General features: G+C 39.5%; 1 protein-coding gene across 11 annotated transcripts in view; it reads left to right on the plus strand.

Moving 5' to 3' along the window:
• Nucleotides 1-13148, plus strand: part of TRIM2 (tripartite motif containing 2) — a 236384-nt gene that overhangs the window by 159053 nt on the left and 64183 nt on the right. Inside the window, exon 1 of one of the 11 annotated variants that reach the window (XM_072621287.1) lies at nt 4355-4705. The exons of the other annotated variants lie outside the window; for them this stretch is intronic. The gene's annotated coding sequence lies outside the window, so the exon portion shown is untranslated. Of the gene's footprint in view, nt 1-4354; nt 4706-13148 lie in introns of those variants that run through there. 11 annotated transcript variants of the gene reach the window in all.

Genomic DNA, 13148 nt, shown 5'->3' on the forward strand with positions numbered 1-13148 from the left:
ATGGATCTTGTCTATCCTTGTTTATCTCCATGTTGGCTCCCTCTTTGGAAGCAAGTTCCCTGAGGGCCCAGACCGGATTTGCTTTTTCTTTTAATCCCCAGAATTTAGAAGGCTTAACAGATGCTCATTAATTCATTGGGAGGTAGTGTTGTTGCCTTAATGACTGTGTGCCTATCAGTCACCGCCTTTATTTGAGAAAGAGACAGAGAGACAGAGATAGAGAGAGTCAGAGACACACACACAGAGGGAGAGAGACAGACAGACAGACACACACACACACACACACACACACACACACACACACAGAGGGAGAGAGACGGAGGCAGAGAGAGAGCTTAGAATCTTCTTCCTGGTGTTTTTTAGCTTAGGTAAAGGCAGTTACAAGATCATCTTCAAATCCGAGTCCATCACTTTGTATCATGCTCTGAATACATGAAAATCATCTATGTATTTCATGTATATTAGAAGAGCATACGTTTAAAGCTTAGGAAGGACCTTTGAAATAACTAATACAATCTTCTCACTTATAAGGATAAAGAAACTAAAACTCAGAGAGGTTACATCATTCCCCCAAGGTCACACAGCAGTAGCACTTGGATTCGAGCCCAGGTGTCCTGACTTCAAACCTGGTGTTCTTTCTACTGCACTATCTTGCCAGAAAAGGAAGCAAGGACTTCTCTTTCATTCCCTAGTCTCTTCCCCACACCCTCCACCACCACCACCCCCAAAAAAACTTCCAAAAAGGAAACAGGTACAGGTGGTGGTGACTGTGACTCCCATAGCTGAAGGCAAGAATTCTAGCAGGGCAAAGAGGAACAGGGTCAGACATTCTTGGAAGAGAAAAACACCAGAGCTGGGGAGCCACATAGGGAGCCCGGAAGTTTTTGTGGAGGCTGGGGTTGAAGAACACGAAGAGCAGTTATTGAAAGTAACAAGGTTGGATTTTAAGTCAAAAGACCTGGGTTCCGGTTCTGGCTCTATGTGACCCCGGGCAAATTACTGAACCTATCTAGGCCTACCGTATTTCACTGCATAATTGTGGAAGATTTTATGACTAATTTTTTTTTTACAAAACAGTGGGGTACAACCATTTTCTTTTCTTTCTTTTTTAAAAATTGCGTCAGTATTACTTTTTAAAAAAAATCCTCTGTTACTAAACTCTCTTTGGTGCAAGATTAGGAGGCACAGAATTCTTGTGAACATATGTTAAAACTGAATACTGAAAAAGCAGGTGCGCTGAGAATTCTGGGCTCCAGGCTCATGATGCTCCAGAGATAAATGCATATCCATATAACACTGGTGAATACTTTGCTGCTCTATTTACCTTCTAAGAGGCATGATGAACAGAATTATACTGTGTGATGATTGTGTGATAAAAGGTTATAAGTCAGTTTTTGGACTGAAAAAAATGGCGTGATAATTATGCAATGAGCTATGGTCTCTCTTCCCATAAGATGAGACTAGAAGATTTCTTCTGGCTCCACTCTCTGATGTTATGATAACAATAGCTAGCACTTATATAGGGCTCTGACATTTGCAAAAAGTTTTTGTTAACTCATCTGGGGCATCTAGGTGGTGCAGTGGATAGAGCGCCAGTGCAGGAGTCAGGAGGACCTGAGTTCAAATCTCACTCACTAGCTGTGTGACCTTGGGCAAGTCACTTAACCCCAATTGCCTCATCCTGGGTCATCTCCAGTCATCTTGATGAATATCTGGTCACTGAATTCAGATGGCTCTGGAGGAGAAGTGAGGCTGGTGACCTGCACAGCCCTCCCTCATTCAAAACAAAGTCAAGTGCAAGTCATGCCATCATTTCTCTGATGGCATGGTCTTCTTTGGCAATGAAGGACAAACACACTAACTCATTTGATCCTCACAACAATCCTATGAGGTAGATGCTGTTATTCCCACTTTACACATGAAGAAACTGAGGCACAGAATGTTTGTGATTTTCCCAGCATCATACAGCTTGGGAGTGTCCGAGGTTGGATTTGAACTCATTTCTTCCTGATGCCAAATCCTAGGTTATTGTAATAGCTATCATGGTGTGATTGGCTGGAGAAGAGGGAGCAAAGAAGGGAAGGACAGTGACGGAAGAGACACAGATTCAGACAAGAGAGGGAGAGTATAAGAGAGCTCCTGGAAACAATTAGAAAAAAGTGGGTGAGAGATGGAAAATGTGGACTAGGGTAGGGGACAAGGGGCAAAGGGAAGGGGTACTTGGTATACTCAAGGGGTGGGATATACCTTAGTATCCTATGGAAGGGAAGTCACTCTGTTGGGCATTTAAATATAAATCAGGAGCTGCTTCTAATTCTTGCACTAATTCCTGCATCCAACATTCATACCTCTATCAAAAATAATTTCCTAGTAGATGGGAAATGGTCTGATCATGTCACAGCCAAACCCCGCCCCCCCCCCAAAAAAAATCATTAATGGCTCCATGTTACTTCTGGAACAAGTCTGGCATTCAAAGCCTTCTGCAATCTAGCTGCAACCTACCTTTCCAATCTTATTTCAGTGAATTTACCTTTGTGCAGTCAGTCACACCAGATAGTTCCTAGTTCCTAGACCTCCTTCCGTTCTCTCTCACCTCCATACTTTTGTGCATTCATCCCCCAGTCTCAGAATGTACTCCTCCCTTTCACCTTTGGCTCTGTCTATTGACAGAAATTCTTTTTCTTAATGCCCCACTCAAGTGTCACCTTCTCCATGAAGCCTTCTGGCTATCCCCAGGTAAAAATAATCCTTCACTCTTTGAACTCTCTCAAGCCACTTTTATTATTACCTGTGTGTCATCCTCCTACTAGATTGCAAGCTATTTAAGAGCTAAAATTCCCTTTTTTTGCATCTCCAGCATCTAGCATAGTACTTTATATATAGGAGATATCTAATAAATGTTTGTTGAGTTATATTAATTCCATTGGGGGAGTGCAAAATTGATGTGATTTCACTGCTGGTCAATCACTTCCAAGGTTTTGGATAGCACCTGTATTATATTAGATTTAATTCCCTGTTAGGAAAATTAGGAAATAGGATTTACACCCTATCTCTTGTTTCTCACTGTGTAACTCCATATTGTTACTTTAACAGAGAAAACAAGGCACAGTTCTCTTTTAAAAGACTGTCCTGATTAGAATTCTTTGGGTAGTGAGAATCAATAAAAGGGGGGTATCCTGATATTAATATCATTTATTTATTCATTATGAGTAATTTATTAATAAATAATTATTCATTTATTATTACCATAATTTATTTGGCAAATCTGTATTACATGACCATCTTCTGGTAACAATATTAAGTGACATTTTGAAGACCTTGTAACAAAGTAAGTAGAAAGCTGGCCTCCTACCTGGGTTAATACCTCCAATCTTGACACATACACACTGTGTGTAGCCCTGGGAAAGTCACTCAACATCACAGTGTCCCAGGCTCCTCTCCAAGTAAGATTTCAAGGTGGAGAACATTAGCCTCTAACTTTCTACTTGGTAAAAGTTTCTCGACCTGGGACCATCTTATACCAGTGAAATCATATGCCCTGCCTCATCCCCCATGCCCCCACCCCACGCCTGCAGTTTACCAAGGCTTTCATTTATATCTGAAAAGCATTGTACACACATTATCCTATTACTACTGAGTGACCGTGTGAGGTAAATTCTGTTATTAGCCCTATTTTACCGGTGCAGAAACTGAGGCAAGGGTAACACAGTTACTAAGAGTCTGAGGTGGAATTTGAACCCAGGCCCTCTTGATTCCAAGTCCTGGGTTACATCTAGTATGTCTCCTTGTGTCCCTGATGAGAAAACACGGTTTAGGATTTGTTGGGGTTTGGGGGTTTGGGGTTTTTTTCAGATTTATCGGAAGTTTCAGGAACCGCCTTTTTCCTGCTAACTAGTGCCATTATGTGCGCCCTGGCCTCTTTTATATGAAAATTCCAGATTTAAACACGGAAGCCGGCGTTGTGTACCTAGCGTCCCACCCAGGATCTGTCGGTCTGCATCCCTTGCCCTTGCCCCAGATCGGTCCAATCCTCCACCCAACCGGCGAGTCCCTGAGGCAAGGCTTTTCCTAGCCGCGTCGCCGGGGAGAGGCGCCTCCTCATCCTGCACCGCTCGAACCATCCGGGGACCACATTCAGGGCCCCCTCCTCCCATTCCCCCGCCCACCCCCTCCCGCAGCACAGCATGGAAACAGCTGATTGCTGACTCAGAAGGGGTGGAGGAGGAGGAGGAGGGAGGGAGAAAAACCCCCAGCGAATCTCATTGCAGCTCTCTGCTGCATCCCTATCCCACAATGCCTTGCCCTTTTTGCTGCAGTCTTTTCAATACAAGCTGAGTGAGAAAAAGATGTACTCAATAAAGATTGATTGGTCTGAATCCTGAAGGGGGTCTCCCACTTGTTAATGCTCCAGAAAAAAAAATTCATGACGACTTCCCTGGGGCTCCTCTTCTGTCCTCCATTTTTCTTTTCATCTGTCCTCTTCATGGATTGGAGCATCACTGCATGTAGAGTCCAAGCTAGGCTCTCTGTCGCTAAGCATGGCTGTGCTGCATGGTAGGGCATTTTAAGCGGTGCTTCCAAACTTGAGACATGAGCAGGAATATGCTTTGTTCCTTTGGATTACTGCGGAGCTAACTGCAGCCACAGCCCTTGGGAGGACTTAATACTTTACTTCGTTGATTAATCTATTTATCTACAGAGATGGGTAGGTCTTAACTATTCAGATTTGCTCAATATTATGCCAGGTGGATATCTGATCTCTCCTCCTGTTCTATTCTGGCTCTTTTTTTCCCTTCTCTCTCTCTCTCATGGTGATGCTGCATGCTCAGTAACTATAGGAAATAGAGAGAAAGAGAGAGAGACTTTATGCTTAAACAAAGGCACCAGATTAACAAGAGTGGGGAGAAAAGTCGTGCAAGATTGTGCTTATCAAGCCTCTGATGTGAGTTCCTAGAATTTTATTATTGTTATTCTTTATAATGTGTGTTTTTAATCTTAATTATTTTGAGCTACTGGGAGGGATTCTTTTGATTATTTTTTTGTTTGGGTGCATAGAGAAAGGGATGAAACCTTTTATCTTCTAAATTCCACCCTAGCTTTCCAAGGGTGAAAAGGAATATTTAAAGTAACCCATCCCCCTCCCTACCTCCTTTCTTAAGAGTCTGAGTTCCACTGCCCTCCATTATCATTAGAAACCCATTCATTCATATAATGCATGACTTGACCCCCTTGGATCTTAAATGTCATCGATGAGTAGCAAAAGAATATGCTGCAGCTGATTTGGGGATTTGGGTTTTCTTTTTCTTAATGATTCTCTCAGCCATGAAGTAGTGCCTCACATCTGGGTGGAGTTCTGTAGCAGTGTTGCATGGGGAAAGAGTCTCTGGGCTGGGTATTGCATCCTGAAACATCAGGCTGAATTCTTTACATTGATGGGATTCTGAAGTTTTTATTTCTTTTTTATGTGCATTTTAATGATTATTAGTTTGGAAGGAAAAGAGCAAAGACAAATGGTTGTGGTTGTTCTTTAATGAAGTAAATGCAATAAATGTGTTCTAAATCGTAAAAGATACAGGAAAGATTTTCCATTTCCCAAAGAAGAAAGAAAGGAAAAGGGGAAAAGACTATTTTGGTGTCCAGGCTTTAAGTGACAGGTGTAGGCTCAAGCCAGGGTATTTTTAAAATTCTTTTCTACCCTTCGGTTTCATTGCATAGATCAGGTTTCTGCAATTCTATTGCTCATGAATAAATTGTAGCCTTTTTTTAATCCTAAAGAGAATACGTAAGAGCATCCATATGAGCCCAAATTAATCTTGGGGCTTTTTTTCATGACATACAGGCTGTGTGTGTGTGTGTGTGTGTGTGTGTGTGTGTGTGTGTGTGTGTGTGTGAGACTCTGCCCAGGAGATTTAAGAGTTCTCCAAATCTAAACCTCTTTCTCTCCATAACTTTCATTAATTTTAGCACAGATTCTTTGAGAGTTGTGTCTCACCAACTGTGATGTTAAATAATGCATGCCCCTCCCTAGCACACAATGAGAAGTTTGTGTGTGTGGTATGAGAGAGCAGCTTTCTTTCCCAATGAAATGAAAAGCCGAAGGCATCTGTCCAATTTTCTCCTAGAAAGACAGAAATGACTATTTAGTTTGGAGATTTAAAACTCAGTTTAAACCACACTAAAATCTTTCCCCATTCAATGAGTTTTTCCTTCTAAAAAAAATTTTAAAAAATGAATTTTCAGTCAGTGCTTGAGTTTGCACAGACCTGTATATTTTTGTTAGTCTGTGCCTTTTTAGAAATAAGAGCAAAACCTATCCACCTGTTTCCAGTTAAAGTTATAATCCTGTAGTAAAGATTTGACTTACATAGTGGCAGAAACCTGTTGGATTTTATTGTCCAACAGATGAAAATAAAATCATTCAATCAACCATTTTGAGAAAAAATAATCCTTCACTTTCATTCTTTCTTTGTTTTCCCCTAAACCGATACTTGACACTTAAAGCTACCATGTTTAATCAGGAATATATCATATCATTTTGACCTGTACCTCTAAAATTTATTGAAGATAAATACTTTTGCTTAAAATGATTACTTTCAGGAACTATTTTCTTTTTAAAAGGTGGTAGTGGTAGAGTTAAATTAATTTTTCTGTATTTTTGGCAAATTGAAAGCAAATGACCATTAGTTGTTTTATGTTTTTAGCTTTGATGTTGGACCCTATATTCTGGTGTAAGTGGCTTTGTATTCAGAGAGCAGTTCCAGTATGCCCCAGAAAAAAAGATGTCTGCCCTTTGACAATCTAAATTTGACTATATTTGACTTAGAATTCAGATTTTTTCCCCCCTAAAATTTGGATTTTTAGGTTAGAGCAGAAATTGAGCGGCAGATGGGTGTAGGTTGATAGTTAGAATGGTCTTGTCATTGAAGAGACTTTCGGTGATTTCTTTCTTTATGCCCAGAATAAACGAAATCATCTTTCTCCTTATTTTAATCTCCAGTTCTATTCTTTCTACCTTTGCCTTCTGCTTTCATTCTGTTAAACACATTTCTTACAAGCCTAATTAACTTCCAAAACAAATTTCAGATGGTTAAGACAAAATATTTTCTCTATGGCATGGCTACCATTGAGGCTCTGTGCCTTGTGCAATTCCAAATCAAGAGTGATAATCCCCTTTTGCTACAGACAATAAGGGTCTGATGCTAAGCGATCTGGTCTGCTGTGACTCTTTCTGCCTTTTATAGTCCCATGATGCTCTGTTTCTCTGTGTCCTTCTCAATTGCTTTAGGATAGCAAAGGGAGGAGCAGTGGCAATGTGATTGATAAGGGGCAGAAGACCCCACTTGTCTTTATTGCCCTGTGGTACCAGACTTCATTTAGACTGGCCTGCTTGCTCAACATGTAGAGACCCAGACTTAGGAGGGGGAAAGAAGCTGAAGGGTAATGGAATAATTCACTTCAGAAATCTGAAGGGCATTGTGGTACTGACCAGCTGTTCCCCAACTTTACAGAGGTCAGAGTTGGAAAAAAGTAGGGATATGTAGCTAAAAGAAAAGTGTGCGTTTGGGGCTAAGAGAGAACCCCTTCCTTCCAACAGCAAAGCTATTAGGGAAGTTCTGAAATCTCTGTCCCTGAAAAAAGGATGCTCCTTCATAGTTGGCAAAGTGATTTCCCAGCACTTAGCCTAGTACCTGGAACATAGTAGGTACTTAATAAATGTTTATTGATTGATTACAACAAACCAGTAAGAGCAGATAATACATATCTACTCCTTCCCCCTCCATTATACATAAGGAAACAAAAGCTCAGAGAGTTAAGTGACTTTCCCATAGTCTTCTAAGTGGTAGAGTGAGATAGATCCCTGCCAGATTCTGTAGGGTCCCTTTCATCTATGAGTACTATAACCCATACTCCTCTTTCTACTATACTTTTTCTTCAATGGAAGTTTTTGAATGACTTGTGTATTGTTTAATCCTATACCATTACTGATTAGGTGAATTTCTCCCTCCCTCCCCTGCCCCACACCACTAGAATTCCAAAATTCTTGATTCAGCGTATTCTCTGCCTTTGTCATTAACCCAATAATAACAGATCATACATTATTATTACCATGGAGATATGAATCTTAAATGGCAGTAGAGAAAGAAAAAGTAGCAATCCAGAAATATGAAATTATAAAAACCAAATCCAATAGCCCTAGGGCTTTTCTGTGTGTTCCAATAAATGCTGCCTCTAACCTATCAGCCATGTGAAATATGTTGATTTTCCAAAGGAATCCAAACCTTAGAAAACATGTACTTAAGAGTTTGTTCTCATTTTCTCCATTTCTCCCAGGGCCTTCTTCATTGCTTCTCCTCAATCCCACAGAACTGCGGGTTATATGTGGGGGCAGTTGGGAGTGGAAAGGGGCAAGAGGAATGCCAGAGATGCTATCTGTTGAAAAAATGCTTGGGAAGGGTTTGTGTTTTTCCCCAAGGTTAGGTTTAGCCTATAATTTCTCTGTGATGAATTTGGTTTAGAATTGCAGATACAAGAGAAAAGAGCTTCTGCCTTTTTATTGGCATCTTTTTTTTTCCATTTAAACATCTCTCTGATATTTTCCTTTTAAAAAAAATTACCCTTTTGGGGGATCTATTTAAATATATTTATTTTGGGGACTTAAGTGTATTTATTAGCATTGGCTAATGTTGAACTTTACCTGGTTTTAAGTTCAGTGAAGATAATAAGGACTTGTCTTAATTATCTCAGCACTCCCACAAATGCCTAGCTATGAGTGCTTTGGATAGTGATGGCAATGAATGAATGAACAATGTTACATGGAGAAGAAGGTAAATGTTTGATGCCAAAGAAAAAACAAATTATGGAATTGGTACAGTGTCCCGTTGTATAACAGAATTATAGCAAAGACCTCTTCTTTCCCCTCCTAGCCTGGCAGGTTTCTTTTCCCAGTTTAACACCAGAGTGCATTAAGCATCTCTATCTATGTGCTTTGCAATCATGCAGTTAGGGTGCTACACTGTAATAATGCTGTGTTTGTTTTCCGTTGACAATGAACGTTACTCTCTCTTCTACATGTGATATGTGATCTTAATCTCTCATAATTGGTATATTAAACGTTAGTCTAATCTGGTATGAGCCTGATGTTAAATATTTCTCATAGTATTTATCATTCCTTTTTGGGGGCTGGTGGGTGGGGTAGGGTGCTGTTTCATTGATCCTTCTGTTCTCCAGTACTCGATTTCCCTTCCTACTGCCCTTATACAAGTCCTACCAGTGACAAATTTCCTATGAGACTATAACAAAGACAAAGCTTGTCACACCCATGGTTCTAACTTGCTTTCTCCTTCAACTGCAGTTTTGCTCTTTCTACATCTCTGGCAGAGCAGCGTTACTACCTTTCCATTTTATTTTCCCAACATATTCCCATTTTTGTTGACATTGTGAAAGGAAAGAAAATCTGAGATTTCAAAAACCTGGAGAGCAGGGAGACCAGCCTGGTGTCATGTACTTAATGCCTATTTTAAAAATTCATTGAATCCTAAAAATAGTGGTAGCATCCAACCTTTGACTCATCAAATGTTAGGACTAGAAAAAAGCTTAGATATCATCTCATCTGACCTCTCTCATGTTACAGATGAGGAACTGCGGCCCAGAGAGGTGAACTGATTTGCTCCAGGTCACACAGCTAGTTTCTGGCAGAAACTAGGACTGAAATCAGGGTCACCTTACTCCCAACACAAGTGAATCTCCACTACAAATCACATTGTATGGAGATGGATTTTTTTTCTTTTTGCTTAATGTAATGCCAGGTGACATTTTTACTTTGAAAAGAAAGGGGTTCTTATACCTGGTGCGTCTTACCATGTTCTACTGTATACTTCTTTGTTGAAAATGAGATTCGTTTGAAGGACAGGAAAGGTGCCCCAAGAGAGGCAAATGTCCCAGGTTTCCAAAAGAGGAAGAAGTAGAATTTGTAAATTATGGGTCAGCAAAATTCTAGGAAACATTAAAAAATAATATGTTGGGAAGATTTATATGAAATGTTGCAGAGTGAAGGAAATAGGGAAACAACCAGGGAAACAATATACATAATTATTACAATAATGGAAAAAGAGGAGGAGGACTGGGGAGAGAGACAGAGAATCAGAGAAAAAGAGAGGAAAGACATGAGAAAAAAGAAAGTGAACACTTTGTGAGAATATGATGGCCAGGTTTGGAGAAAAATAAAAGGTGAATGATTGTACCTTCCTCCTTTTGTTGAAGAGGTTAGAAGGGCTCTATGGTTGTGGAATGTTGCACTTGCTGTCAGATATAGATGACGTGTTGACTGATTTCACTGAACTTGGAAAAAAGTCTTTGTTTCAAGGGAAGGTTCACTGTCCAGGAAAGAGTATATACAGAAATTAAAGTGACATAAAACCAAAAAACAATAAAAATTCTTAAAAGAAATAGTTTATAAGCTTTTGAAATGGAGAGTGATGATCACTAATGAGTTTATTAAAACAAGTCATACAAACTTAGAATTATGGAATGTCGAGAACTAAATGAGGCCCTGGAAATCAAGTTTAATCTGATCTTTTTATAAATGAGGAAACTGAGGTCCAGATTGGCTGTTACTTTCCCATGGACACATACAGTTAATAGATTGCAGAACCAGGACCTGAACTGTCTTCAGACTCCAAATCTCATTCTCTTTCCATTACCCAATGGTGGATTGTCAAACCCTTTGTCCCTATTTGACAGGCTTATAAAACCAGTTGATCAGGGGAATGTCAGGGATATAGTGTCCCTGGATTTCACTAAGGCATTTGACATTTATGATATCCTTTTGGACAAGATACAGAGTTGTGGGTTTGACAGTAGATGATTAAGTGGATTTGGAACTGGTTGAGGGATTGAACAAATCCAAACAGTGATAAATAGAGTGACTATTTACCTGGAACTCGGTCTTCCATAGGGGGCCACATCTCTCTTTTATTTACTCTGTTGTTAGTGATGACTTGGACAAAGGTATGGACTTCTACTTCTCACATTCTTGGATGGCATGAAGTTGGGAGGGATATACTAAATGACAAAAACCAGATTCCCCCCAAAAAGAAATCTTAATAAGCAGAAACTTTGAACCAAATTTAATAAAATGAAATTAAATAGGGTCAAATGCAAAGTACTACACTTGTTCAAAAAAGCCAACTGTACAAGTTCCAAATGATGGAAATATGGCCAGACAACAAACAGTTCATATTAGTTTTCATGATTTGCACAATCATTATGAGTTGAAAGTATAATTTGACAGCAAAAAAAAAAAGTTAATGCAATCTTATGCTACATTATTAGAAGCACTGTATCCGTAACAGGGAACTGCTGAACTTTTCCTTGATCAAATCACATCTGGGTATTGTGTTCTGTTCTCAGCACCACATTTGATGAAGGATACTGGCAAAACTGAGCTCATACAGAGAAGGATGATGACACTCTTGGAGACAAGATAGAGATATGCACACTAAATGACTGTACATTTTGTGGGTTTGGAACAGATTGAGAGTGAGAGTTTGATGAATACATGTAAATTTAAAGGGAGGTTCCATTCAATCATTGTGCCTTGGTCAGACTTCATCTAGGGTTTAGTGTTCAGTTCAAGGTGCCACATTTTAGGAACAGCATTGAAAACCTGCAAGACTAAAGATGGGGAGGAAACCTGAAACCATTCCATTGGGTCAGTTGAAGGAACTGTGATTGCTTAAATTGGGGAAATGAAGACTTAGAGAAATCATAGCTGGCACCAACTGTTTGAAAGGGTGTCTTATAGAAAAGGGATTAGACTTTTTTATGTCAATAGGTCAGAAGTTTCAGAGGTAGATTTCAACTAAATAAACATTTATTAGGCACCTATAAAGTCCAAGGCATTGATAGACGCTAGGGACAAAAATTAAAACAAAACAGTAAAACTGTTATTTTACATGATGAATAGCTAGATACCATCATGGAAAGAATAATGATGCAGAACTTTGGGGGATTGTATAAAGGCAGAAAGGTGTAGAATTAAGAAAGACCACTATTTCAAAGTTCTTTGGTTTTAATCATTTCTATGTCTTGATGTACAGACCTTTTCCTTAAGGATCGACACTAGTTGAACTCTGACCACCCTCCCCATTTTGTTTTGGAGTGAATTCATAGGATCAAAGGATTTTTGATTTAGAGCAGGAACAAGACCTCAGAGGTCATTTAATCCAGTCCTCTCATTTTCCAGATGAGAAAAATGAGGCCCAAGGAGGTTGAATGAAATCCAAAGGAATAATCATTATCTCAAGTGAGTTTTGAACCGAGGTCTTCAAACTCTAGAGTCAGTTTTCTTTCATTTGAAATCAGGATTTTATCGGTCTAGAGTGTACCCTTCTAATTCTCTGTGCACACCTTTCTTTCTATCTCCTTAGCACAGGGCCTGGCACAAAGTAGGTGTTTGATAAATGTGTATTGACTGGCTATCACTGCAAACTTGTTTCCCCAGCTTCTGCTTCCTCATCACCTTTGAGGTTAAGATTACCTAAATCATAGTGTTTAGGAAAGTGATCAGATTTCTGGGGTGCCTCTACTTCCCCCACCCCTCTTTGCCCAGGCTCTTCCTATATACAGTATAATGTGCAATGCAAGCTGATGTCCACTGTAAGAACTCCATTCCCATAGCTTAAGACTTTGATCCATGTTTAAAATGCACATTTCCCTATAAGAAGTAACACTTCAAACTATCATCTGTCATTTAAATGCTACTGTAAATGAATTTCAAATCTCTTCTTGAGGGTTGATTTGAGAGAGAGAAAATGTTTGGAGTTAGAGACTAAAGAAAAGAGGGGAAAACTGGGAAGCTCCCTTTCCACTCTATATCCTATTATCAAACTGAATTATGGCAGAATATATGCATGCATTCTCAGGTGCCCCCACCAAACAGTAATTTGTAATTATTTCAAAGATGGCAGATGGATAACATTTTTCCATTCAATTCCACAAACATTTACCAGGTTTTTGATATGAGCCAAGCATGAGAGAATGGAAGTTAGGGAAATATAATGTATTCAAGTGCTTAAGAGAGCTTCATAAAATCAAATTATTCTGAAAACAAATAAGCTAACCAGCAACAGAGTGTACCCTCTCTGTGC

The sequence above is a fragment of the Notamacropus eugenii genome, chromosome 6 (genome assembly GCF_028372415.1).
Source record: "Notamacropus eugenii isolate mMacEug1 chromosome 6, mMacEug1.pri_v2, whole genome shotgun sequence".
Lineage (NCBI taxonomy): Eukaryota > Metazoa > Chordata > Mammalia > Diprotodontia > Macropodidae > Notamacropus > Notamacropus eugenii.